This window comes from Rhagoletis pomonella, unplaced genomic scaffold (assembly GCF_013731165.1).
Source record: "Rhagoletis pomonella isolate Grant_MI unplaced genomic scaffold, Rhpom_1.0 Rhpom_scaffold_00007, whole genome shotgun sequence".
Lineage (NCBI taxonomy): Eukaryota > Metazoa > Arthropoda > Insecta > Diptera > Tephritidae > Rhagoletis > Rhagoletis pomonella.
The window spans coordinates 35197158-35223635 of NW_023458561.1; the positions used below are offsets into that span (position 1 = coordinate 35197158).

A 26478-nucleotide genomic window follows, 5' to 3' on the forward strand; every position below is an offset into this window, starting at 1 on the left:
AAATATTGGTTTTTTAGAATTCTATACCATTTCTACGAAAAGTTTTTTTTTCCTTATAAAAATACACGGAAAACTTTGGGCGCTTTGAGCGACGTCTAAAAATTTTTTGATTTCAAAATAAAAAATAGGGGTATATTTATTCGGTATAGAACAATCCTAGGGGTTGAGCGCATAAAAATTCCGACTTTATTTTTCACATGCATTTTTGGAGCTCCCTAATGTACAGCCTTAATGTATGACAATTTTTTTTATTTTTTTTTTGGTTTATTTAATGTTTATAGTTTTTTATAACAGCCAAACTCAGTGTCTAACAAAAACCACACCTATAAATTGAATTTCCAAAATCAGTGCAAAAAAAAGTTGCAAACTTTCAACAAAATTTCCAGCTTTTTATTCAGAATTTTTAGAAAAATTTACTATGCAGTTTTGTAGACCATTAAACTTTAAATAATGTGCAAGTTTCAAGTCGGTAAAAAATCCCATCGTTTTTTGATGATTTTTTTCGCTGACGGCTTGACGCAGTTTCTTCCACAAAGAATTAGATTCATATTTCGCCTCTGCTATCGAAAAAGTATGCTTGTTTGTACAGCTTTTAGTTTCATTCTACATTGCACGGTTGCCCTTTTAGCTCGGGTTACTTGAATCTACTCGTTCCCGCTACACGCTAGTACACTAGGATACTTTTAAAAGTGAAGCAAGTCAACAATTTCCATAATTCCAGCCACCCAAAAAATTTTATTATTTTTGCCCTTTTGCTAAACTCTCCGGCATCAGCGCATCTCTGAATATTTTTTGAAATATGCCTTTCATTTTATTGATACTCTCGAACTCATAACTGAGTTGTCAAGGTTGGAAGAGACAACTGGTTTAACAAAAAAAAAAAACAGATGAATAATAAAATAAATACAAAATAAAAATGTAACAAAAAATATAAAACGAATGCCAGCGGCGATGATTCATGCACTCACTCCATTGGATACGTACGCAGGAGATGACGACAAGCGTTGATCAACAAAAAAAAAAACAAAAGCAACTCCGACGAAGAGATAAAACAGCAAAGGTGTTAAATATGAAAATGAAATGCGATTTTTCGTTATGTAGACAGATAAGCTATTGACGTGTATCTAATAAATTCACAGGATTGAGAATTTAAAACAAAGGTAATGAAGATGTAGATATGTATATAGGATACATGCTACCAACATATGTAGGCGTAAGTGAAGGAGTGCAACAAAAAAAATAAAAAAATCAAATATGTGCGCGAAAAAGTGACGATTTAGTTGAGAAACTATCATTTGCAAGCGACTGAAATAAGCGAATATAGAAAAAATATAGGAAAAAAACAATAAAAATTATCCCTTGTAAGCCACATACAAAAACATACAGAATTGGTAATTAAAGTCAATTGCAATTTTCTGTCGTCCCATCCTAATACATATTTTCATTATTTTAAACGTGAAGAATATTAAATTAATTTGGAATCATTTTGCAGATACAGGGTTACCCACTTTCTCCTAGGGGAAGTAAAGCTAAAACTAACTTTATAAGCATTTAAATTTTAATAATTCATAATACAGCCTTGATTACGCCATTATAGGTAAAAAACAAAATCGTTGAAAGTGCCTCTACGGCACCGGGTTTTCAGGGCTTATTCCTCCACAAAATTCAAGCCATAACTCATCCACAACTTGGCGTTTCTTGGCCATCAACTGCACCAAAATTTTTGTATTGTTCGCATAAACTCGATCTCGAACTCGATAACAAGATCTTGGTCACCAAGCCATACCCCTCAATCAGGAAACCACACATCCTAGACCTAGAAAATGCAGCCACCGAAAATTGAATAAATAATTCTGAGAAAGTCAGTTGGAAAGAATTTGTCTATTTAACATTTTTATATACCAATCTGATGCTCGTTAGCCAAGGAATATTATTAACCCTATATGGTTTAATTTTTTTTGCCCTTTTTCAAAAAATTCAGCAAATAACCGTTGGTTTTTGACCGACAATTTTCAATAAAAAATTACAGTTAAACTTTAGCTTTTGTTTTTGCCGTAAAATAGAAAAGTTAAAATTTAACTTTTTTTTGTCAAAAATATTTTTTTAGTCAAACAAACCAGTTTAAATTTGACTTTTACATTTTCGGTCAAATATAAAAGTTCAAATCTGGCTTTTATTTTTATTTTTATTTAAATTAAACCCAAATGGTTTTTGTGGGCATTTTTTCATGATAAAAGTACACTTGGAGATTAACCAATGTCTGCCGAGGGGTGACCAAACTTAGAAAAACTGTCAGGACTTGAACCTGCGTCATATCGAATGGCACGACGCAACTTTAACCATTACGACTACGGCGGCTTTTTGTTTCCAGCCATATAATGCAAAATACTTAAATGCCCCCGCTTAGCTAAACCAAAAAAAAAAAGAAATCAACAACGCCCAACAATATGTATTACGATTATGGCATTAGGACAGCGGCTGCCGTCGAACAGTCATTAGACACCTTCCCTTTTGGCATTTTTGTAAGCATTAACGTCGCTACAAAGTACTACGACCCACTTTGAACCGGTTTTCGCGCGAATTTTTTTATCACTATTTTTTACTATTGTATTGTATTTTTTACTACTTTTTTTATTTTTTCTACAATTTTTTTTTTTCTTTTTTGTACTTTTTTATTCACATTTTTTTTAGCTTTTGGTTGTTGTTACTGCTTTTTCACAGCATTTTTGCGGCTTACTACCTTTTATAGCTTTTCTCAACACAACCAACTATCGAAGATCGACGCTGAAGTAGTTGAGTTGAGTTTGCTCAAATGGTGTAAAGGCTATGATTTGACAACAAAGTCGATGACTCTGAAAAGTTTAAGTATGTTTGTATATGCAATAAATTACATACACCAGGCTGTATTTTATTTAGTTGTATGACGACATTTTAATTGAGTCATTTCTTGTATGGATAATAGCCGCACGTGTCAAAAGCTTTCATGTGAGAAATGTGAGAAAACCGCTTTGACATAGCATAAATTGTAGATTTAAATCAACATTATACAAAATATTGTTGTAGTTTATTTTAGTATGTGCAATGAAAAAAAAAAACGATGTAAAAAATAATATAAAAATGTCCGCGAAGAAGCCGGATCAGCCATCTTTAAATAAAGCGGGCTTCTGGCTAAAGGCAATCTTATACAGCCTACAATTTTTGGCGGGAAACTACAGATAAAAGAGAAACGTTAGCAGCGGCATGACGGGGGTGAAATAATTTCGCTAATTTTATGGCTCCACCACAATCAACTTAATACCACACAAGGCAAACCACATACATAAAAGAAGCTCTGTGTAAGCTATACCGATGGATTTTAATAGAGTCGCCGCAGAAAAAAACAGCAAGGAATAAAGATCCAACCTTTGAAGCGTGGACTACTATCTGGGAGTCTTTGTATATCCTAAGCTGAATTGGACGATTAGCATAAAGGAGAGAGTGAAAAGCGAGCATTACCTCCAACTCTTGCTATCGACATGTGTACGTTCACTTTTATGCTGAGGCGTAGCAGCTGACGAGAACTTAGCTATTATGGCTCTGCAGCCTAGTGACGGAGAGCAAAACTCCTTTTAATAGTGTTTTTTATCAGTTCTTAGTAGACTGAGCTTGGAAAGTGGATTTCACAAGAGAGCATCGGATATCAATCAAACCCTAATCAAAATTATATGTGCATATGAGCAAATCTCACGAGTTGTTAGATTTTTCGACCAAAACGTGTTTTTGGTAGAAAATGGTGGCACATATATCTAAGAAAATGCATTATCTTCAGTTTTGTATAAAGAACAAAACTCCATCGCGAAATTGTATTTAAATGAGAACTTAAAAAAGATATAATAATAATAATAGATTCGCGCTTACACATATGTTAGTGTTTGGCCGAGCTTCTCCTCCGATTTGTGGCGTGCGCCACACAAGGTGGAGGGACCTACAGATTTACGCCAAATTCGAACGGCGATTGTATTTTTATGAGAAGCTGTTTTTCATGGCAGAAATAACTCAAAGGTTTGCCATTGCCAGCCGAGGGACGACCGCTGTTAAGAAAAAACCTATAAAAATGATATACACTGCCGGAACAAAGTATTGGCACAGCAAATTTATCACAATATATGCCACAATTTTTATTCTAATATTTTTCCGCCAATTTCGTATAAAAAAAAACAACAAAAAAACCGCGAAAATTCAGCAAATAAAAATTTTTAATTTTTTAATCAGACGTTTTAGAATTTTTTTGAGTATGCAGTTTTGCAGTCCATTAAATTCTAGTAAAAGACTGCAAGTTAGGAGTTAGTCAAAAATCGCGTTGATTTTTGAGATTTTTTTTGTTGAAGGTGTTTTGAATTGAATTATTGAAGGTGTTTTATACTTATTGAAAGGAACAATCACAATCGGCTAAAGCGTTCGTCCTGATCTTTAGTTTTTTTTTTTTAAATTAGAAATACTAAAAAATTACACCGAAGATGGCACAACGCCGAAACCGATTTGTCTCCAAACAAAATTTAACAATGGATGACGGAAATTCGTTCCAAAATATAGCTTACAAACGGCAATTGGTCAAAGAGGAAAATGTGGCAGACTTTAATTAAAAATATGTGTTTAAGAATACTTAAAAGTTGAAACCAATTACAATGGTTGTAAAAAAAAAACGAAATCCAACAGCTGCCGACCTTTTAAAGTACGCAAACATTTACTTTCTCTTAAATAAACATAACGAAAAAGAATGCAAAATTTTTTATTAAAATGCCTTTTCCACAATCAATGCGTAAGCTACCGTAGTACAAAGACAAACTTACATTTGCCAATTGATTGCTAAGCCTAGAAAACGAACCGACAATTTGAGCAGCGAATTTTAAAATTGTAAGACCTAAAACTAACAACGAGTAACTAGCATTGCGGCTAGCCGAATGAACAAAAGAGCCACAGGAAAGCATTTGTGTGCAAATTTTCAGCAAAAGTAAAAAAAAATAAATAAATAAAATGTATGTATTTGTGTATGTACGTACACCAACTTTAATGTTCCATACATACAAGTGGTCAGTAAACAAAATTTCATAGTGAAAACAAAATCAGAAAATTTGTATACTCGAACCACTAACTTTTAGCGAACGTAGTGAAGCATAACTGGCAGCTCGAATCCCCGAAAAAAGGTTTAAAAAAAAAAAAAAAAAAAAACGCCATTAACTAACTAACCAGCAGACCAATGGCCATATAGCCACTAACGAATTGAGGCGCTTGTACATGTTTGTATGTAAAGCATCTAAAAACAAAAAACAAATGTATGCAGCTTTGAACGGGTATACTACTCGTCCATATGTATGTATATCGGTATGTACATTATACTGCCTTTGATTTGGGTCATTGCACAATGGTAACGAGACCAGACTAAATTTAGCATTAGCCATTTGTTGGAATATCGACATAGAGCGTACGGCAGAATCTAATGGCAGGTACGGACGAGAAAACAATTCGTTGAACACGGGCTCTTTGCACCGCCGCCATTGCATTGATGAGATGACACCTTTGGAGTGGTCAGTTTTTGCGCGCCCAAATGGGGATGTTGATGGGTAGTAGAAGCGTTTTTTTTTATGGATGCGATGAGCAGCAGATTTGATGCGCATTTACGAGTTAGCATTATTTGAATCTCTTTCATTTGAATTTTGCAAATATGGAAGAGCTATTGATTGGCACAGAAAAAAAAATACTAAATAAATTTCTTCAGTTTTTTGCAAGCCAACTTTTCTGCACAACAATAGAAACAAATATAGAAAAGATGCTAAAATATCTGCGGTATGCAATGGCCATATCATTTGCCGCATTCGCTCTCTTGTTATGCCGATTTTCGCTGGATTTTATATGTCTGTGAATTATTTGAATTCGGATAATAATAAAATGCAAACGCATGCACAGTAATGCAATAGTTTTTAGAGGCAAAGTGGCGTAGTGTCGAAGTGGGCATGCGATTGTGAGTGGGTTGAGTAGTTGAAGGTAGGGGGAGAAATAAAAAAAAACAAAGAAAACTGAAATAAAATATATAAAATCATATAAAAATGCCAATTTCTTTAAATTTATGCAGACTTTTGAAACGCTTATTTTGTTTCCTGAATTACCGGCGAGCGAATAGCGAAAAATTTGGAAACATAAAAAATCCTTCATATTGAAAATGCTTGACATATATTTCCTGAAGATTTCCTGATGATTTCTTGTAATCAATAAACAGGAAAGAAATAAAATATATATGCATGTATGTATGCACCACCTACTTTTTTAATCAAAAATATATACAATACATACATACAGCACAATCAAGATAAAATTTCGTACACGCAGAAGGAAATTGAAATGATTTGTTCACAATTTAAGGGTCAAATTCTCGAATGTAAACATAATTGTGAAAGATGTCAACAACAAAACACCAGCTGTGTTTTACTGGGAATTCGAAAAAGAAGCTAACCAGGAAAATGTACATGTATACAGATGATGTGTATATGTACACATATTTCTTTATACTGGCATGTGTACATATGTATGCATTGAAGGTGTAACAATGTGCACCTCATTAATGATTCAAAACAGTATCAAAGTAAATAGGAGTTCCTGGTATGACATAAAGAGAACTCAGTTATTCTTCTTGAAGTAATAAAATGACGACAACGATGAAGTAAATGCCTGCGTAAGCCTTTGAGCGGTGAATGTTACATACAATTTGAGGATCTTAATATAGCTAAAGAACTGACGATCTCTGGTCTGACCAACATAAAACAATAAGTTCTTGAAAATTCTCTGCGCAAAATGTGAGACGAAAATCTGATATTTAAGGAATGAGAGCTTACGATGATAACGACAAAAAAATTTATAATTAAGCGACAACTAAGCTAAAATTAATAAACAAAATTAAAATGGATAGCAAAATTAAAATCGATAACAAAATTTAAGATCGATATCGAAAGTAAAATTAAAATCGATAACAAAGTTAAAATCGATAGCAAAATTAAAATTTACAACTAAATTACAATAAAATAAAAATCAATAGCAAAATTTAAATCGTTAAAAAGATTTAATTGATATCACAATTAAAATCGATTACTAAATTAGAATCTATGGCATAAGTCACTTCGCACCTCATTTACACTCTGTAAAGTGCATGTAAAACAACTACTGAAAAGTGTTTATTTTCCAACCAGAATCTGTGTGAATATACGCACAAGATGTTCAAGATTTGATTTTGAGCATGATATGTTTAAAATATACACATAAATATACAGATGAAATGTTTAAAGTTAAAAAAAAAAAATTTAAAGTAAAAATAATTTTTTTACTAATAATACACATTAAGTGCTCATATTTACTTAATTTTAAACATTTTGTGTGTAATTTTGTACTACGCGACAAATTTGGTGTGTTTTAGTTTGCACACATTAGGAGAGGAAAGTGGTTGCCGCTCTTTATATGCGTAAATTTAAACAAACATTTCTTTGAGCGAATTGTAGGCATTTTATGTGTAAACTGTGGAATTGTGAACAATAAATTCTTATGCCCTTATTTATAAAAAATAAAATAGGTTTATAGAGTTCTATAAAGTGACATTTTCATATAAATTTTCGATTTATAAAGAAGTAAAGTCTTCTTCATTTTTTATGAATTTGGATGTTAGAATTCAACAAACAAATTTGAAATTTGTGCTACGCCACACATTGATAAGCAAAAGTAAATTAACAGTGTTTAATTTAATTAACACGGTGTGTAAATTTGCATTCATTAAGAGAGGAAACGGGTTACCTATCTTAATATGCGCAAATTTAAACAACAATTTTTAAGAGTGCACTTAAATGACCGTTTACTTGTATTTGTTCAACTTCATCAACCAAAGGTGGAAGGTTTTGTCATTAGTTTATGACGATATAAAGATTCATACATTCATTCGGTTGCAAGTAAGCGGTCATTTAGGTACAAGAGGTATAAAGTGACTTATGCCACTTTCAAATAAACGGCTCAAATGAAAATCGATAGCTAAATTGAAATCTGAAACAAAAGTACAATGATTGGCAATATTAAAATTTATAAAAATTAAAATCGATTACCAAATTAAAATCCATGACTTAATTAAGAAGTGGTACTAAGTATTACCGGCGTTACTCGCTTAGGCCGCTGTTTCCATGCCGGTAATTTTTATAATATCGATGCCTGCCAAGTCAACTTAGACTTAGTCAGACTTTGCATTCCATGGTCTGGAGGTGTCGATATGAAGTAGTATTAAAAAATACCGTTTCAAATATCTAATTAATAGCAACTTTTCGTGGGTTTTGGAGAAATATTTATTTGAAAACCAGTTACATTCTTTTCCAGCTGCAAACAAAATTAGGACCGTCTATTTTTTATAAATTATGCAAACGAGTCGGAATTGTTTTGCAAACACTGGAATAAAATACAGCAAAATCGCAAAAATTTGGTTCTTCAAAAAAATTTCACCGAATGACTTTTCGTCAATACATAGAGAATTACTGCTCATGTACAAAAGTATGTACGGGGTATACATATGTACCTTTTCTGTACGACTGAATATACTTATAAGCATACGTTAATATGAATGTGCATATTCGCATCAGTGTTGCCAGAGAAAAATTTCGTTTGAAGTTAAAACGGTTGAAAAAGAGCTAAGTAATACTAATAGTAGCTAAAATGAAGAGCTAAGTGCTGAAAAAAAACACTTTTAAAACCAAAATAAGGTGCATATATTTCGAGTTCATTGCTACGGCACTTATAACACTTATATGTATGTATGTATATACTTATATAAATTAGCCAATGAACTAAAAATACTTTACAATCTGTTAAAATAGGTAAGGTAAGGTAAAAACAAAATTCGCGCTTTCAGAGAAAAGGGATTTTCTTCTAGTTAATTTTTAATTCAGTAACCTAAATCCAACAGTTTATGGTGGAGTCTGTATTTTCCCGTGGATACAAATGTATATTTTTCCACTGCATTTTGAGCTCGAATTACTGTCCGGTATAGTTTGTGTGCTCCCGCGCACGTTGTAGAAACTAATCGCCCATTTTCCATTTGCTTACGCGCCATTTGCATTAGGAATGGAACGTTAAGTATTAATCGAAATAGAATAACATCAAGGTATCGAGAATAGCCTGCGATCAGCAAAGTCAAATACATTTCAGTCAACTCTTGTACAATGAAATTACATATATTTAATTGTAATATATTACCAAATCTTCCAAATATCTTCTTTATGCCGACGATTTGAAAATCTATACTACTGTCTCTTCTCCTTCTGATGCCGTAGGTCTCCAAAATGATCTTAACAATGTAACAGAATGGTGTAAGAAAAATCGATTGCAACTTAACACTAGCAAGTGTTTTCATGTGTCCTTTTTCAAGTCTCGCTCCCAAATCTCTACCTCTTACTTTATTGCGGACTCCAGGCTCACCACTCAGTCTGAAATCTCGGACTTAGGTGTAATCTTCGATTCTAAGTTCTCGTTTCATGCCCATCTAAATCGCACAATTGCAAAATCATATTCCATGCTTGCCTTCATACGCCGTTTTAGTTCTGAATTCACCGACCCGTATACTCTAAAATTACTTTTTACCTCACTAGTTCGTTCTAAGCTAGAATACGCAGTATTTATATGGAGACCATTCTATGACTGCTATATTAAAAGGCTTGAGAGGGTACAAAAGACGTTCATCAATTTTGCCCTCCGCTCTTTAAATTTTGATGATCCTGTTCCTTCTTATAATGCCAGACGTCAACTAATCGACCTGAAATCTTTGCACAGTAGAAGGATTATTCTTTCCCTTAGCTTTATGTATGATACTATCCGTGGTGTGATTGACTGCCCTTTTCTATTGGAAAGAGTTTTCTTCCATGTTCCCCACAGAAATCTTCGAAATAATGAAATCTTCGTTCTTGAATGCGTGAAGACCAATTATGCATATTATGCCCCAATCATTCGATCTTTGAGAGAATTCAATTTGTTTGCAAACTCCTTAGATATTGATTTTTCTTTTGATAAGACTAAATTTAAGTCATTACTAAATGAACGCATTACTTAGACTGTATTCTAATTTATCTATAATTCGCTTCGTAGTCTGTAAGAATCACTGAATTTCATAGATTACTTTATTGAAATAAATAAATAAATACAACTTAAACTTTCTAGAGCTAAAAAAGTGCAAGATAATTTTGAAAAGAGCTAGGAGCTATACCCCAATTTTCGGAGCTAAATAGAAAAATAAAGGGCTAAATCTAGCTCCCTTACTACCAAAATGGCAACACTGATTCCCATACAAGCATACTACATACATACATACTAGATATATTCAAAATATATTCATTGTTAAAACAATTTATTACTGCTGCACATACAAGGTTTTACACTAGTGATTCATTTCAAACCTTATGCGGACTGCATTGCAATACAATTCAAAATAATAAACAGAAAGTAGAGTGAAAGATATACTGTACATACCCTGCAGCAATAAGGTGGCCAATTTTCCGTAAAGAACCAGTACTTCACTGGTTAAAATTTTACTGGTTAGAATTGGACATTTTCTTGCATCGAAAATGTCAGCTTTCGACCAGTCCCCAAGGAATCGGTCAGTTTGGCAGTGACAGAGTGGTGTTGTCTTGCAATTCAAGGTGGTGGCAAAGTGGTCTGGCCTTGATTCAAAGTGAACATTTGAACAGACATTTACATGCGTGGCTGAAGCTCAGTGCGCAGAGATGCTTGCCACTATTTGTTAGCTTTCAGGAGAGTCCGGATTCAAATGCCGTCAGAGGCAACATGGTTATAAAAGTATAAAATATATTTTTTTTACGGTCAGTGTAGATTGGACCGGTCAATTTCCAATGACACGCCGATGCTAAAAATTGCAATTAAAATCACTGGCAGGGGAATTATGAAGGACTAGTGCTGGTAACAATAGGGACTATCTGAGGACTAACCTAGGGTGAGTCTGAATTGCTGCTGGGTATGTGCTGATATATATGTGCGTTAAACAATAAAAAAATAAATATATATTATAAAGATTTATATATTTAAAGTTGTCGGCGTCACCTTTACGTGTACAAACACATATACATGCATACTTAGAAGCATAAAAAAACAATTTAAGAAGCTATTGTGGCTTAAATTGAAAGAACGAAAACAAATTCTCAAGAACAAAAAGCAAAATGCTTTAAGAAAAATGTAAATCAATTCCAAAAAGTTATGTATTACGAAAGCCGTTAAATGTGCGACTTTTTACGAGCGGGTAATTATTAAAAATCGCTTTTGGGCCAATTCACGTTACAGTGGATAGATATGTAGATACACTGCAGTATTGATTTGTGTTTTTAATTTTCAGCGATATACATATGTATTTAGTGCGTTTGCTCGCATGAATAGTATGTGCATATGTATGTGTCAGTGATGCCAACCGCGGGAGAATTCCCCGATTTTGGTGGAATTTGATTTTCTCGGGGGAATCGGTTAATGGCTTTAAATTTAGGGGGAAATCCAATACACAAACGATTTTTATTTAAAATAAACAACAAAATTACAACTTGTAATACAAATTTCTGGTATTACTTAACGTAATTGCCTCATGCAACCGTGTGGATATTAAGGGAATTGCAACGGTGCATAACAACACTTTTCACTTTACCTCTATAGATGATTCATTATTCAGCATTCACTATCATTTTTTGCTGCGTTAGCCAACGTCCGACAAAGTTTTTAGCGTTTAATAAAAGTAGGTAGGTTAGGTAAGGTTAGGTCAACGTAACGTAAGCGACATGTTTTTCAAAAATTTTCTTTTTGATGCAGAAATATCCGTAGAGTATCTAGAAGTAATTCTACATCAAAGAGAAAATTTCGAAAAATACATATGTCGCCTACGTTTTTTTGGCGGTTAGGGCTCGATATGTATGTATACAGCATTATCATAAGTTTCATTTCACCCGAAATCGTTCAATTTTCGCTTGGGTGTGTTCACTTTGGTCGGATGAAAAAAATTCGGGCGAAACTCACTATACGGGGCGTAGAGATTTTTTCCAAAATTAATTTAAAAAACTGCAATCAGAAATAGGCTGGGCATAGATACCTTGTAGGCAATTTTACTACAAAACAACTATTTAAAAATAAAACAACTTTTGACTCGTAGACAATTAAAAAATTTAATTAAGGAAATATGTATGTGATTATAAGCAATAATCCATCTATGCCCGATATACATATATGATAGTAGTGTTTTACGAAATATACTCAGAAGTATTAGTTGCATTTATGATTTTTGTTGAAGTGACTAAATAACAAGTTATTTTGGGGGAATACCATTGAAAATTGGGGAATTTTTTTCAGTAATTTGGGGGATTTAGCCTTAATAGAGTTGGCATCCCTGGTATGCATATTCATGAGTTACGCAAATATTGATACAGCTTTTTAAGCAGATTATCAGCAAATTAAAGCAGAACAATAGAAGACAGCCCACACAACAACATTTTTCGAAAGAGTTGAGGCAGGCGCGCATGCAATGACATGTGAGTAAAGGGCGCACCTACATAAGTGGATTAGCCGTATTAGAATAGTGTGAATATGTTAAAAAGAAAAATATCTACAAATGTAACAAAAAAAATGTACAGATAATGACACAAAGCATTGAAATGGTATTAGGAACTTGTAGAGCTATTCTACATAGAATTGTGGAATTTGAACATGTCACCTTTATTTAAAATAAAACTGTATATTTGTGCATATACGACTTTTGTTAAAGAACGACAGCCTGTTCGCATTTGTAATTAAAGGCCAAACGCAGGCGCTAACAAAACAAACCTTCGTTAATACCAAGAATAACATCAAATACCCTAAACCGGGTAGCCTAACATTTGTGTGGCGGCTGTTGAACTTTACGTTTTAATTTTCTAGACCACTTTAGAATGATTCATAAAATTGTTTGTAGCAAATAAATATGATTTAAAGCCCCTCGGGATACATAACATCTGGATTTTACAGAATTCTTATTTTGGGATAACAAAAGTATAAATGATAAATTAGCGCGAAATAATTTTAAATAAATCAACTTGAATAGATATACAGTATAGTGCAAAACTGAGTACAAGGTGCTAGGTTTGCTAACCCTACTTCAATGTTTGGGTCAAAATTGCCCAATCTTCATGAAAAAATTCTTTAACTACAAGAGTTAGCCACTTTTAAAAAAGCTGCGGCTCTGCAAAAAATAAAAGGGTTTTTATTTTATTTTGTCTTCTAGAAGGCAGCATAGTTTATCCATACACCCACGTGCTTCTGGGTCACTTTGACCCACATTATTATTTCGTTTTTAAGGGCAACTTTGAACCTGTAAGAATACAGCACTGGCCGTTAAAGTATTTGCATATGATAAATAAAATATTTACTGAATTCTATCTTCTTTTCTTAAAATTTTTTAATTTCTATTATTAGGTAAAACTGACCCAAACATAGGAAGGGGTAAATTTCGAACACTGCAGAAGGGTTAAATACTTGCAAGGTTTTTAATGTGAATTTTTTTATTTTTTTATAAAATTATGGTTAATGCTTTAACCAAAATCCTACCTTAAAATTGTATACAGGGATTAGAAAAATTTCAGCAAAAATTTCAACTTTTTAATCAGAATTTTTAGAAAATTTTTGGATATGTAGTTTTATAACTCATAACTGTTTATTTTTATTTTTTTTTTGCTGTAGGCTTTTTACAAATAAGCATGAATTTCTTATGAAAAAAAAAATGAGCAAGACCATTTGCAAAGAAAAAAATAAAAAAAATCAACGCCGTATTTTATAAATTGCACTTGTTGTATGAAAACACCTGCAAAAGCCATCACAAAAAAAAATAATAATAATACAAAAATACGATATTAGACACCTTAATTACATCTTTCTTGTGTCCTGGTTCCAGCAACATCAAAGTTTTTTCTAATAGCGCTCGCTCCTTGGAAGGCAATGAAAAAAAGCTAAAAGATTAAAACTGTAGGTCCCTTCGTTTTGAGTGAAAATATCAAGGCCCACACCACAAGTTCGGCCAAAGACTAGCAATAGTGTAACGGCTCTATTCTGTATCAGTGACAAATTCTTGTCACATTTTTCATTACGGACAAATATATGAAAAGTTCAAATTTGTCAGTAAAAAATTTGTGTCACCGATACAGAATTGGGATATAAATTTCAAATATTTATTTAACAATTTTTTTATTTAGCCATTTTTGTGCTGTACAATGCTCCACTAGTTAATCTAACATTCCCAAGTGATGGTTGTCTTTTGATCAATTGTGCTAGTTCAGATTTTGTGGAATTTACTCCAAAATCGTGATAGCTTATTTAGTAGCCCTGCAAAGGATTAGTGAAGATTTCTAGATATTTTCATATACCCATAGTGGCAATGTCATCGGTGTCCGGCGGCTTCTTTTAATCTTTTACAGCCATCTCTCAACAGCGAAGTCTCATAATAGAGATGGGGTGTATTGCTTAATAGTAATCTTTTTAGGGAAGAGTCTTTCGTCTCTGCACGTATTTGTGTATATTCCGATCTGTGACAAATGCTACTAGAGTATTGCCGAAGCCAGGTTCCTCGAGCGATGAGATAATTGCATAAGCACTAAAATGTTATTGAAACCACTTTCTATGACCAAAAAGACGAAAAAAGAATATTTCTTGTGATGCAAAGGTTTTCTCAAAGATAAGGCTGCGCGAATTCGTGTCTATAGCCTTAAATACCATGTTTCCGTATTTTCACGGGACTTAAGTTGTACATTTATTGTTATTGTATTTGTGTGTTAAACACAGAGTAGCAATACGTCAGGTAACAACAGAATTAAACATTTTTTAACATCTTTGTTTTCTACTACAATGCAGTTTACTACAAAAATCTTACGTATGTATTTCGAATTACATAACTCAGAACAATGGCCATATGATGTACGCATATAATACCGTTCCCAATATGCATAATCACTAAAAAGGTGTTTAGTCACGAAATTCAATATATTTTACTAATTCACAGCAGGTGAAAATAAATTGTAGGCGTGTAGTATGAAAAATTACGTATTGGAATCCCATCGTACGGATTGTCTCAATAAATGTATGTATGTACGTTGGAAGAACGCGTGACTAACGGCAAATTCTGCTATATACTTATAAAGAAAAAAGTAAGAATACCTGCATTGCATACCGAAAAGTAAATATAAAAAAATAAATATAAGAGAGTGAAAAGAAAGGTAACTGAAAAAAATTAAAAATAAAAATAGATAAATAAAAAACTTGCCACAAAAACAAGGTACATACGTATGTATAAAAAATGCTTAACAAAAAAACCAATTTGAATCCTACTAAAATTCAAATGAACAATGTAGAGAAAAACAAATCGCAAAAATAATAAAAGCCCAGACGAAATTCCAAAAATAAAATTGTAGATTCATAAAGTCGCCAAACTGCATTTCGAATGATCAAAATTCTAACGGTAAAACAACGTGTCTTTGACGTCGTAAAACAGAAGGTAACAAAAGTCGCAGTACTAAATACATAGCCACCAAACCAAGCGTTTATATTTTTATGCAGTTTATTTTGTTTTCTTCATTAGATACTTTGCAGCAAAAGTTGTAGAACGAGGTGAGGGTATGCTTTTACCCCTCCCCGCCAGAAATCCAGCTAAAGGAAACCAGCCTTTTTATGGATGTCTGTTGTGTGATATGCATACATACATATGTATATACAAACATGCACACATATATATGTCTGCATATATTGCAGTTTGCGTGTGCATGAGTTAGTGAGTGAGTGTGTTAAGTATTTCATATAAAAAATAATAATAAAATTTGCAAACAACAAACGACGAACGGCACGAAACAGCAAAGAAAATAGAAAGTTCTGTTGACAATTTTTATGTCACCATCAACTGGTAGAGTTGGGCAGGTGTAAAAGAAGAAAAAAAAAACAATTAAAAACACACGCACGCATGCGCATATAAGCCAAAGGCGTATGCTTTAAATTCGAAGTAAATAAAAATGCGAGGATTTGTAGATAAAGCTAGTATTAATTTTTAGATTTCTTTATCATTTATTATCTGCTTCTATAAACGAACTTTTTTTAATTTTTTATGTTAACTTGTATAATACATTTAATATTTTTTTATTAATTACTTTTATTTTTTATTTTTTTTTTTTGAGTGCTTATTTTTATTTATTTTTTTTTTAATTTCAACATTTTATTCTAGAATATATTTGTTTATAAATATGCGTTTTTAATTTAGGCCCGTTAATTATTTTCATTTTATACTTTTTTTATTTTTATATCCTTCTTAATATTAATTTTGTATTACAAAATTTAATCGAACAATTTTTTATCGCGCTTGATGTTGTTTCAAATGAAATATATCGAGGAAACACAGCTATAATCCACATTTGGCAGCTATAACTTCTGCCAAATAGAGGTTATTGTTGTTTTTTCACATCATGTTTCATTTAAAACGGCCTCAAGTGCAATAAAAAACGATTTGTTGACCTTTTTTTTTAATTGTATATTTACTTATATTTATTTTATAGTTTCTTATGTGTTATGTAGTATTTATTTGCTTTTATATTTTGTTTTTAGTTCTTTATTTTATTATCTTATGTTTTAATCTTTATTTTTTACTTTTATTTTTTGTTTACTTTTTACTTACTGTTTTTAACTATATTGTTTACTATATTTTTTAATGTGTCATTTAATTTTTTTAATTATGTATACCTAATTATTTATATTTCTGTTGTGATTTTGTTAAACTTTTATATTATTTATTATTTTCTTGAATATTTTCCTTATTAAAAATTATTTTTTCTGTATTATTCTTTTGTTTTATTATTTTAGTTTTATTTTGTATTTTTTATTTTGTCATAATTCTTTATTTTATTTTGTATAACTTTTCTTTATTCTTATTTTTTTATTAGTTCATTACATCAGTTTTTTGTTATATTATTTTTTATTTTATTTTTTTCTTTTTACTATAAACTATTTTAAAATTTTTTAATTGTATTTTGACGACTGAGTGGTAGGTCGACCTATCTAGGCAGTTAGTTCGAAAACACCCTATTATCTCAGAAAACCTTTCAAGAACATCCTATTTCAAAAATTGTTTGAAGAATGCCCTATCCTAGAAGGACGCGTTATTTCAGAATTCGGTTCAAAAGCGCCCTATCTCAACATATTTTCAATATGTTTTCAGTTAAGATAGAGCGTTCTTCTACCAAATTCCACGAGAGGGTGTTCTGCAATCAAATTCTAAAATAGGACGTTTTTTAACCAAATTATGTAGTGGGGCTTTCTCGAAAACTTTTCTGAAATAGGGCGCTTTCGAACCGGCTTAATAATCTTATAATAATAATTATCGCAACGGTTTTCTTCTCAGCCATCGATGTGAGGTTTAATTTGTTATATTTTTTTTATACTTTTTTCTACTTCTTCCTCTTTTTAAATTTTAACTTTGTATACTTAAGCTTTTTAAATTCTTGTATCTTTAAACTTGTATTGTCATCGCGTGCATGCGTGCGTCTGCATTAAAAATTAGCTTTAAAATTTTCAAAAATTGTATCTTTCTTTCAACTTTAAGAAGCGCACAGACAGCATTTGAGACGTTGCTGCTCAAGACGGCTAGCTTGTGCTACAATGAGTGCATAATAATTACCTGCAGCGTTGTTTTTGTTGTTCTGGTTTTCTGCTGTTACTGCTGTTGGCTTGCAGAGAAAAAAATTACTATTAGCAGGCTGCTGTGACATTGAATTAGTGTTCCAAAGACGATTAATGTTGCTGCAGCCTTGGAATTAAAAAAAAAAGATTTTCACTTAAAAATTGCAATGTGGTTGTGTGACTTTTGTATTGCGAAGTTTCTATAGTATTTTATTTTTAGAATTGCATTAATATTTTGCATTTATTTTGTTTTTAATTTTAGTTTTTCTTTGTATTTATATTTAAAAACACACACACACTTTCGTTTTATGTAGTATATTTTCACTTTTTCATTAAGTATTGCTGCAACACATTTGCTTATAAACACGTGAGGAAAATGTTGCTAAGCATTCAATTTGTTGCCATGCATGAAATGGCAAATTGCTTTTGTTTTCTGCATTTGCTCTTGCACAGTTGTGTTGAAAATGAACTGAAAAAAACTAAAAATTATTATTTTATTTTATTTTTTTTTTATACACCTTTCGTGTTTTTCTATCTTTGTACTGCCTTAGCTTGGTTGTGCTTTTTGTCTTCGCAACAGCTTTTTTCCGCACTAATTTGCTGCACTTTTATGTTCACTTGTATTTTTAATTTATTTGTTTGTGTTAACGATTATTATTTATTGCTGTTTTTTTTTATCTGCATGCTGTTTGTGGTTTAGCTTTTGCACAACTTAGCACAATCTTGAAGCCAAGCGGTGCAAAAAAGTTTAAATGAAAAAAGTTCCAATGCATGCAGATGGTTTACATACACATTGTACATACATATGTATATATATGTACTATATACATATATGCACATATGTATGTGTTTGCGTATGAATGTGCAAGCAGAAATGCACATTACATTAAGTATTTAAACAAAGAGTGGCGTTTGGTGCAATGGTGTGAATAACTGAGTGGCTGACTGTCTGTAAAAATAGGTGACTAACTAGTCGATTTTTATATACAGCAAATGACCCTGTGGAAAATTTTTCATAGCACAATGTCACATTCTTTTCCAGCTACTTACAGCTACTGAAAAATAATTATACTATGGACTTTTCTAGACCAGCTGCAGTAGAAGTTACATTTTTGCGAAAAAAACTGCCTTGGCATGAATTTCAGTTTTGGTAGCGAGAAGTTCACTGTGCTGGGTAACATGCCTATGTGGAGTTGAAAGCCTGAAGGTCGATAACAAGTTCACACGAAGAAGATCTATAATTACTGACTGGGTATCTTCAAAACGCAGTAAGTACTTGGCGATGGCAGGGGACCTTATACAGACCAGCTTCTTTAGCTATTTAAATAGAAATAGAGTCGAAAACATTTCAGCGCATCCAAGTTTCTCCGTTTTAATATCGATATGACTGGACTCTCGAAAGACGACTTTCACTCGATCGATACGACACTCACAATGAGGCTGATTATTTGCGACTGAACTTGTCCCTGAATCTAATATGATGAATCTCCATAAAATTTCGGTTAAGGAATTTGTCTAGAATCTCATGTCTTTCACGCTCCAATGTTGGGCACTCGATAAGATAGTGCGAGACGGATTACCTACTTTATTCGAGATTACGACTACGGCAAGGAGGGTTGTATGCAAGGCCTAACTGCATGTTTACGAACGAGCCTGTTTTCCAAAATCCTGGCGGTATCTTCTTTAGAAATTCCGCTTTTGATAGTGCAGCCAAACATTCCTAGTACCTTTGCAAATTTTTAGGTAGTTCCATCGTGTTTCTGCCATTCGTGCGATTCGCAAGTCTATTTTTTGCTCCAGAATACTGCGAACGCATAGTTTATTGTCTCGACTTTGGACTTTTCCCCAGCCAATTCGTCGTAAGCACATGTTCCTATGGCCGCGAACTCAGACGAGTGGGATATCTTTCGAAGTAGTCTCTGGCTACTGGAATCCCTTTCTACAACAACACGCTGCATTTAGCATTTTTTTACAGCCTTAAACTCGGAAAGTTATTAAGGTCTCTATAGCTAAGGAAACTCCTAGTCATGGTTTGGTGGATATTATTAGATAACGAATCCGTTAACACAAACGATCAAGTCAAATACCATTTCCCACAGCCCTTTAGCTTATCGTTAATCTCAAACTTATCTTTTTTTAATACAATTTTAATTAATCTCTCTCTTGATAATTGCACTGGCCTATAGTGAAAAGATGTAAAGAACAGCATTAATTCCTTTTTGGTAGTTGTTGTTTTCGACAGGGTGGGTAAATGATGCGTTTTGGAACGAATTTCCGTCATTGCTTGTCAAATTTGGTTTGGAGACAAACCGGTTTCGGCGTTGTGCCATCTTCAGTGCCATTTTTCGTTTTGACAAGGGATAACGGAATACATCTGTTATTTTTTTTTTTTTTTCATTTTTTAAAAGCGACTAGCCACTTTTTGTAACCAGTGGGTATTAAGGGGAACAGTTAGTCTCTTCATATTAGGACAAAAGGGCATAGTTTATTCCATATAAAGAAATCAAGTGGTATTTATCGCATATTCCTTTGCGACTACGTCCGGAGTCATCCCGGATTAGTCTCACTTTCTACAGGGTATTTACAACTTTAAAATTGTACACATACACATATATGTATATGCAAACCTAGTTGTTGTGATTCGCTTACACTTTGGCAACAATTCTGCAATTCTTGTTGAGCTCGGGTTCAATTGTTAGCTAACACGAAGCTGGCAAATACTGTTTGGCTGGTTGGCTGGTTCGTTGGTTGCCTGATCTGTCCATATACATACATACATATGTATGTATAAACGAGGGAGCTTTGCAACGGGAGAAAGGGGACCAGTGCACAGCATGACACAATAGCGATATTTGTGTGCAGGCAAAGGCGACACAATGGTTTTGAGAGTGTAGCTTTGCGTGAGGGAGCCACCAGGTTTGCAAATCGCGAACACACAACATAAACAAGGCAAAAAGCCATTTAAAACATGCTATATAGCATGGCCCTTGGTAACAATGTGCAACAAACGAATGTGCAAAAAATGTTTGTTGTTTCTTTTTGTTCCTGCTTTTAAACAACTTTGTTTGCCGCTTTGCATGAAAATGTTGTTTGCAAAAAAACAACTTGCATGTGGAAAAATACAGTAGGGCAAAGGTATACATGCCAAGCGTACTCAATTGCATATGAATTTTTGCAACGACAAAAATGTGCAAAAAAAAAAAACAATAAAAGTTCAAACAAAATTAAAACTTGTTTAGTTTGCCTTTGCTGCTACGATCAGTCTCTCATGCGCTTCGCTCATTTGCTCGATCTTGAGTTCCACAAATGAGCAAAAAGAAAAAAACAATATTTAAACAAAAAAAAAAATTGTCAAAATTTCATATACATGTGTATGTACATATGAATGTAATGCAGAAAAGCTACTAAGTAAGTAAGCATGTAAGCAAAGAAGGACGAGGAAGCAATGTGCATTGAGTAAAGAGGCGATTTGAATGAAGTGTCCAAGGGATATGCATTTACGTATGTATGTAGCGAAATATGCGAAATACCAAGTTATGAATGAATAAGCGCAAAGGCAAAACAAGAAAAACAAAAACAAAGTTGCAAAAATATTATAACAACATTAAAATATAATGAAAATTTAAAGAGAATAAAAAGAATAGAAGATATTTAAAATAAGCAAATTAAAATATACATATACATATATTGAAAATGAAGTTAAAACTAAAAATAAAGAATATTTTAGAAATGAAAAATATTTTAAAAATAAAGAATATTTTTCAAACAAACAATATTTTAAAAATAAAGGATATTTTAAAAAGAAACGACTTTAAAAAAGGAGAATCTTTAATTAGACAATTTTGCAAAGTAAAATGAAAAATTTACGAAAATTTTAAATTAAGTAAATTTCAAAAGTAAAAAAGACAACTTAAAGAGAATTAAAAAAATATTTTAATATTTAAATATAGAGAAAAATTAAAATGTGAGTTAATTTTTAAAATAAAGAAAATAAAAAGCTTTAAAAAGTAAAATAATAAAATTTCAAAAATTTATGATCGATTGCGTCAATCAATTTTTAATTTATTTAGTTCGGAAAATTTGTCATTTTAAATTTTTACACTCTGATAAAATTTAAAATTAATCGGTGCAACCGGGGATAAGAAAATAATAAAAAAAAAATCAATTTTAAGAACTAGGAAGCATTAAAAGCAACGAAAATTTTAAAAATAGAAGATTATCACAATATTGAAAATAAAATTTTAAATACAATAAAACATTTTAAAACTATAGATGATTAATTTAGAAAAAGAAAAATACCTTCAGCAAAATTTAAAAATATAAAGAAAATTAAAAACAAAGAAAATTAAAAATAAAGAAAATTTAAAAAATTTAGTTATGTAATTCGCTTTTGCAACACCCGGTTTACGCAAAAACTCTGTTCGCGCAATAGAAGAAAAATTAGTTTCATTAGAGTGTCTATATGCGTAGTGTGCCATCAAAAAACCCCGATTAGGAAGCTCAAGATAAAGTACCACTAATTGAGTTAAGGAATCGATTCGGTGTAAAATCTGCTAACCGAAATTAACACAAGTAGACTTCTTGCCGGAGGAATTTCTAGAACTATATATTTAGTTCTAAAGTTGTAAGTGATACCAGCTATACAGTATTATTTCCTGCTCTAGATAATCGCAACTTTTCGATTTATGCAAGACCCTGTGACATTAATTAGTTGGGAAAACCGAGACAATACTGTTAATTTAAAATAAATATAAAGAAATTTCAGGAAACAAAGATATTGTAAAATTAAAGAAAAAAATTAAAATAAAGAAAATAGGAAAAAATAAACAAAGCAAAGTTTAACACAGGAAATTTAAAAAAAAATGTATTTAAAAAATTTTTAAATACATAACTATAAAAAATAGATACAAAAAATTAAATTAAATAAAAAGTTAAATATCTATTTCCGACCAAAATTAAAAAACAAACACAACCAAAAGCAAAAACAAAACATTACCGAAAACTGACAACCAAAAAATAAAATTTAAATTAAATTAAAAAAAATTTTTTATGAAATAAAAAAATTGTAAATTAAGTAAAAAAATTAAAAACTGAAAAAATTTAAAAAAGCTAAATATATATTCAAACCCAGTGTAAATAAAAACAAAATTACAAAAATTAATAAAAAGTAAATAAAATTAAGGTTATACCTTTTTTCATACGGAAACAAACTAAACAATAAAATTAAAAATTTCAGTGGTCGGAATATGTTAAGTTTAACAACTCCTCCCTCGGATTGCCAAAATATCAACGTTTTCTTAGATTCAAATAATCGTTAACTTTCAAAATTAGTTTGGCGTTATTTCTTACATTTTGCAAGAAAAGGCTAAATTTTATAAAAAATTAACTGTTACTTATGAACCAAAAAAATTAGTCTGCGTCTGAATGTAGACGAAAACTTAATACATACATAAGTAGTAGTTTATTTTTTCACGACCCTTTAAAGTTCTGCACCTAACTAGAAGTACATACATATGTACATATATTAGAATATGCAAGAATGTGGCTAACTAAAGACAAATGAAAATGAAAACGAGAACTAACTAATACACAACTGTAATAAATGGAAAAGAAAATCATAAAGAGCAGCTACTAAAAAAGCTTACACTCATTAAAAACGCTAGCCTGCATTCAAGCAGAAATGCAGCTCAACACTGCCAGCTATCTCACACTGAGTTAATCGGCAAAGAAAAAAATCAACCAACCGTGTAGCAAAGTTAGCCAGTAGGCAAGTGTTAAATGATGTTAGTGCTGGCAATAATCAGTTCATTTTTTAGCCATAACATTTTTATATGCGCTCATTAAATTTTTTTTTTTTCCAATACACGACTAGTCAGCCAACAAAGCCACTAAAACAAAAAGCCGTTCAAACACACACACACACACACACAGGCACACAGAAAAACGGAAATGGTCAATTGCCAAGCGGGTAAAAGAAATAATACATAGAAACGATCAGGTGAAACACTGCATTGCACTGCTGCACATTTCCGCTCGCTGGCAGAAGCACAACACATTAAATCGAAGACCAGAAGTTAGCAAAGTTTGTTGTAGTTTCTTCAAATTGATTGTATTTTTTTTATTTAATATTTTAAGCGATCACTTTTCATTTGGTATGTACCTTGAGTCATAATTTGCTTCTCGTTTGACAACTAAATTTCAACTACTAACCACTAGAGCGCCGCGTAGTTATTACAGACACTTTTTTTATAGAATTTATATCTTTCTTGTATAAAGAATTGCCTTCTATTTGATTAGGTTTATTTTAAGTCACAATAATTTTACTTGTCATTTGAATTTTATAATAAAAAATTGCTTCTCGCAAAGCAAATATTATAAATATCTAAAAGATATACACATGTATATAAGTACACGATTGCTTCGAAGTTTGCGTCTATTACATTTGTTGCTATTCGCACAACCGTTTTCCTCACCGTTTAGCCGACAACTGATTCGCTTCAGGCTAAACATGAGAGATTTAACCATTTCCTCTCGACCATTTCGATATTTGCTAATACGCACACCTGTAAAAAAAATGAGCAGTTCGAACCGTTGCCAAACACACTGTTCATGTGCGCTCTGCCGCTCAATTTGTGTTGTGCAGAGCACGGCTTATGAGCTGCAAGCTGTGTGTTTTAAGGTAGTGGCTTAAAACCGGGTTTTGTATGCATTCGTTTGCCGCGTACCGATTTCGAAAAAATGCACAGTAAAAAAAATTACAACTTTTGAATTTAAATAAGCAATGAAGATTTTGAAATCGTCGGATTGTAAAGATCACCTCAGTTTGGGAAAAAGCGCTTGTTTTAGTGAACCAACATTTCATTGAGGAACGAACAGGCGACGCACTATGGCGCCTCTGCCGCAAAAACGTTGCAAAACTAAAAAATTTCACGAAAGCGCTCGATAAAGCGAATATACATACGTATCTAAGAAGGGTTTATTACGAAAATATAACAGGAGTTAGTAGCTTAGCAGGTAGAGCCGCTCAAAGTTGACAATTTTTCCACAAGAAGAAAAATGTGTATTTACTGTTCTTTTTCGTCATATTTAAGATATGTCTGCAAATAAAGCGACCAGTTGCTATTTTTTGTACTTTAGCGAAAGGTACTGCAATTCTAGGTGTCAGTAAAAAGGAAAGTCATTTTTTCCCTAAAAATTGTTAGATCTTTTCGATCCTTTCTCCAAAAAAGATAAAATAAGAAATTCCAAAAATGTCCTCTTTGAAATTAAGGGTGGCGATTTGCTAAGTATTTAATTAACTGATTCAAAATTTTCTTCTGTTCCTGGACCTTGGACGAAAAAACACGCCTAAGCAAGTACAAGGCGAGGGAGGTTGTTTGCAGCAGCCAAAACGAATCAAAATAGATATAGACAATTGTATACATAAAAGCTCGGAATTAAAGAAATCGATTAAGCGGCCACGGTCTGTCCGTCCGTCCGTTCGTTCGTGCGCACGATAACTCGAGTATAAATTGAGATATCTTAACGAAACTTGGTACGTGTACTTCTTTGAGCGTAGGATGGATGTTATTGAAAATGGGAAAAATCGGACAATAACCACGCCTACCTTCCATATAACGGTAGTTTTCAGATATAAGAAAACTGTCATATTTAAGTAACTACTGAAGCTTATTCATTCAAAATAGACATTTCCAATGATTTTAAAGCGAAAAATAAGAATGTTATAAATTTTTGGGAACGGGGCATAGCCACGCCCACTTATGATTACATATAACGGTAATTTAGTGAAATACGAAATCTTCGATAAATCCATAAATACTGAAGCTAATTTATTACAAATTTATGTTTGCAATACTTCATTAGAAAAAATACGTTTGTAAAAAAATTTTGAAAAATGGGCGTGGCACCGCACACTTATGACCACATACATATTTTTATCTCAGTAACGGTTCGATCAATTTGTACCAAACTCGGTATAATTAATGTACTTGCCACGTAAAAGCAAGGCGCTGAAAATTTTTGGAATCGTACTAAAATAACGCCTACTTTTCATATAACGGTAAATTTCAGAAATGCTTGAAACTTCGATATTTCGAAATTTAAGGACGCCTTAAAAATAAATATCATTATTATGGAATTTAGAAATAACTATATAAGTAAGAAATTGGCTTTCAGTCACTCCGCCCAAGAACGTCAAAGGGCACCTATTCGAATACATGGACACGGTCCAGACATACATTAACCAACCACTGGACCTGACGACGTACCGACGAGTGATCAACGGCATTTATGCCACCCATTTTAGAATCGTATTAATAAAAATCTGAAAAATATACCACTGATAAAATATTAATAAGCTAAAAAAGGTTTGCACTGAAATTTATGTAAATGTTTTTGACGTGCATCTGGAAAATTCAGCTTGACTACGGTTGAGTTAAAAAAAATTAGCGAAAAGTAAACGCACAAAAACTTATTTTCCACTCACCAATACATAAGCTTTTATCGACTCAGTAAGCCCATAATCGAGAGGAGAACTTAGGGGAGAACTCTCAAAAAACATTAGGCAGGTATATATGTATGTAGTTATGTATGGACATATGACTCAAAGTCGGCTTGCAATAGTACAAACTGTTGGTTTGATGCGCCACTTACTAACACTGAGCCAATGGTTAAGAGACAAAGCCAGGTAAATTGCTACATAACAAGCAAATGAAATATGAACATACATATGCATGTTTCTATACATACTTATATGCC

General features: G+C 32.3%; 1 protein-coding gene across 4 annotated transcripts in view; it reads right to left on the reverse strand.

The window, feature by feature from the left end:
- LOC118742690 overlaps positions 1-24241 on the reverse strand; it is a 208132-nt gene extending 183891 nt beyond the window's left edge. The window contains exons 1-2 of one of the 4 annotated variants that reach the window (XM_036474948.1): positions 23932-24241; positions 17720-18190 (exon numbers count right to left, since the gene is read on the reverse strand). The gene's annotated coding sequence lies outside the window, so the exon portion shown is untranslated. Of the gene's footprint in view, positions 1-17719; positions 18191-23881 lie in introns of all 4 variants that reach the window. The other 3 variants (XM_036474947.1, XM_036474951.1, XM_036474950.1) reach the window with 3 other exon arrangements.
- Positions 24242-26478: the final 2237 nt, after the last annotated feature.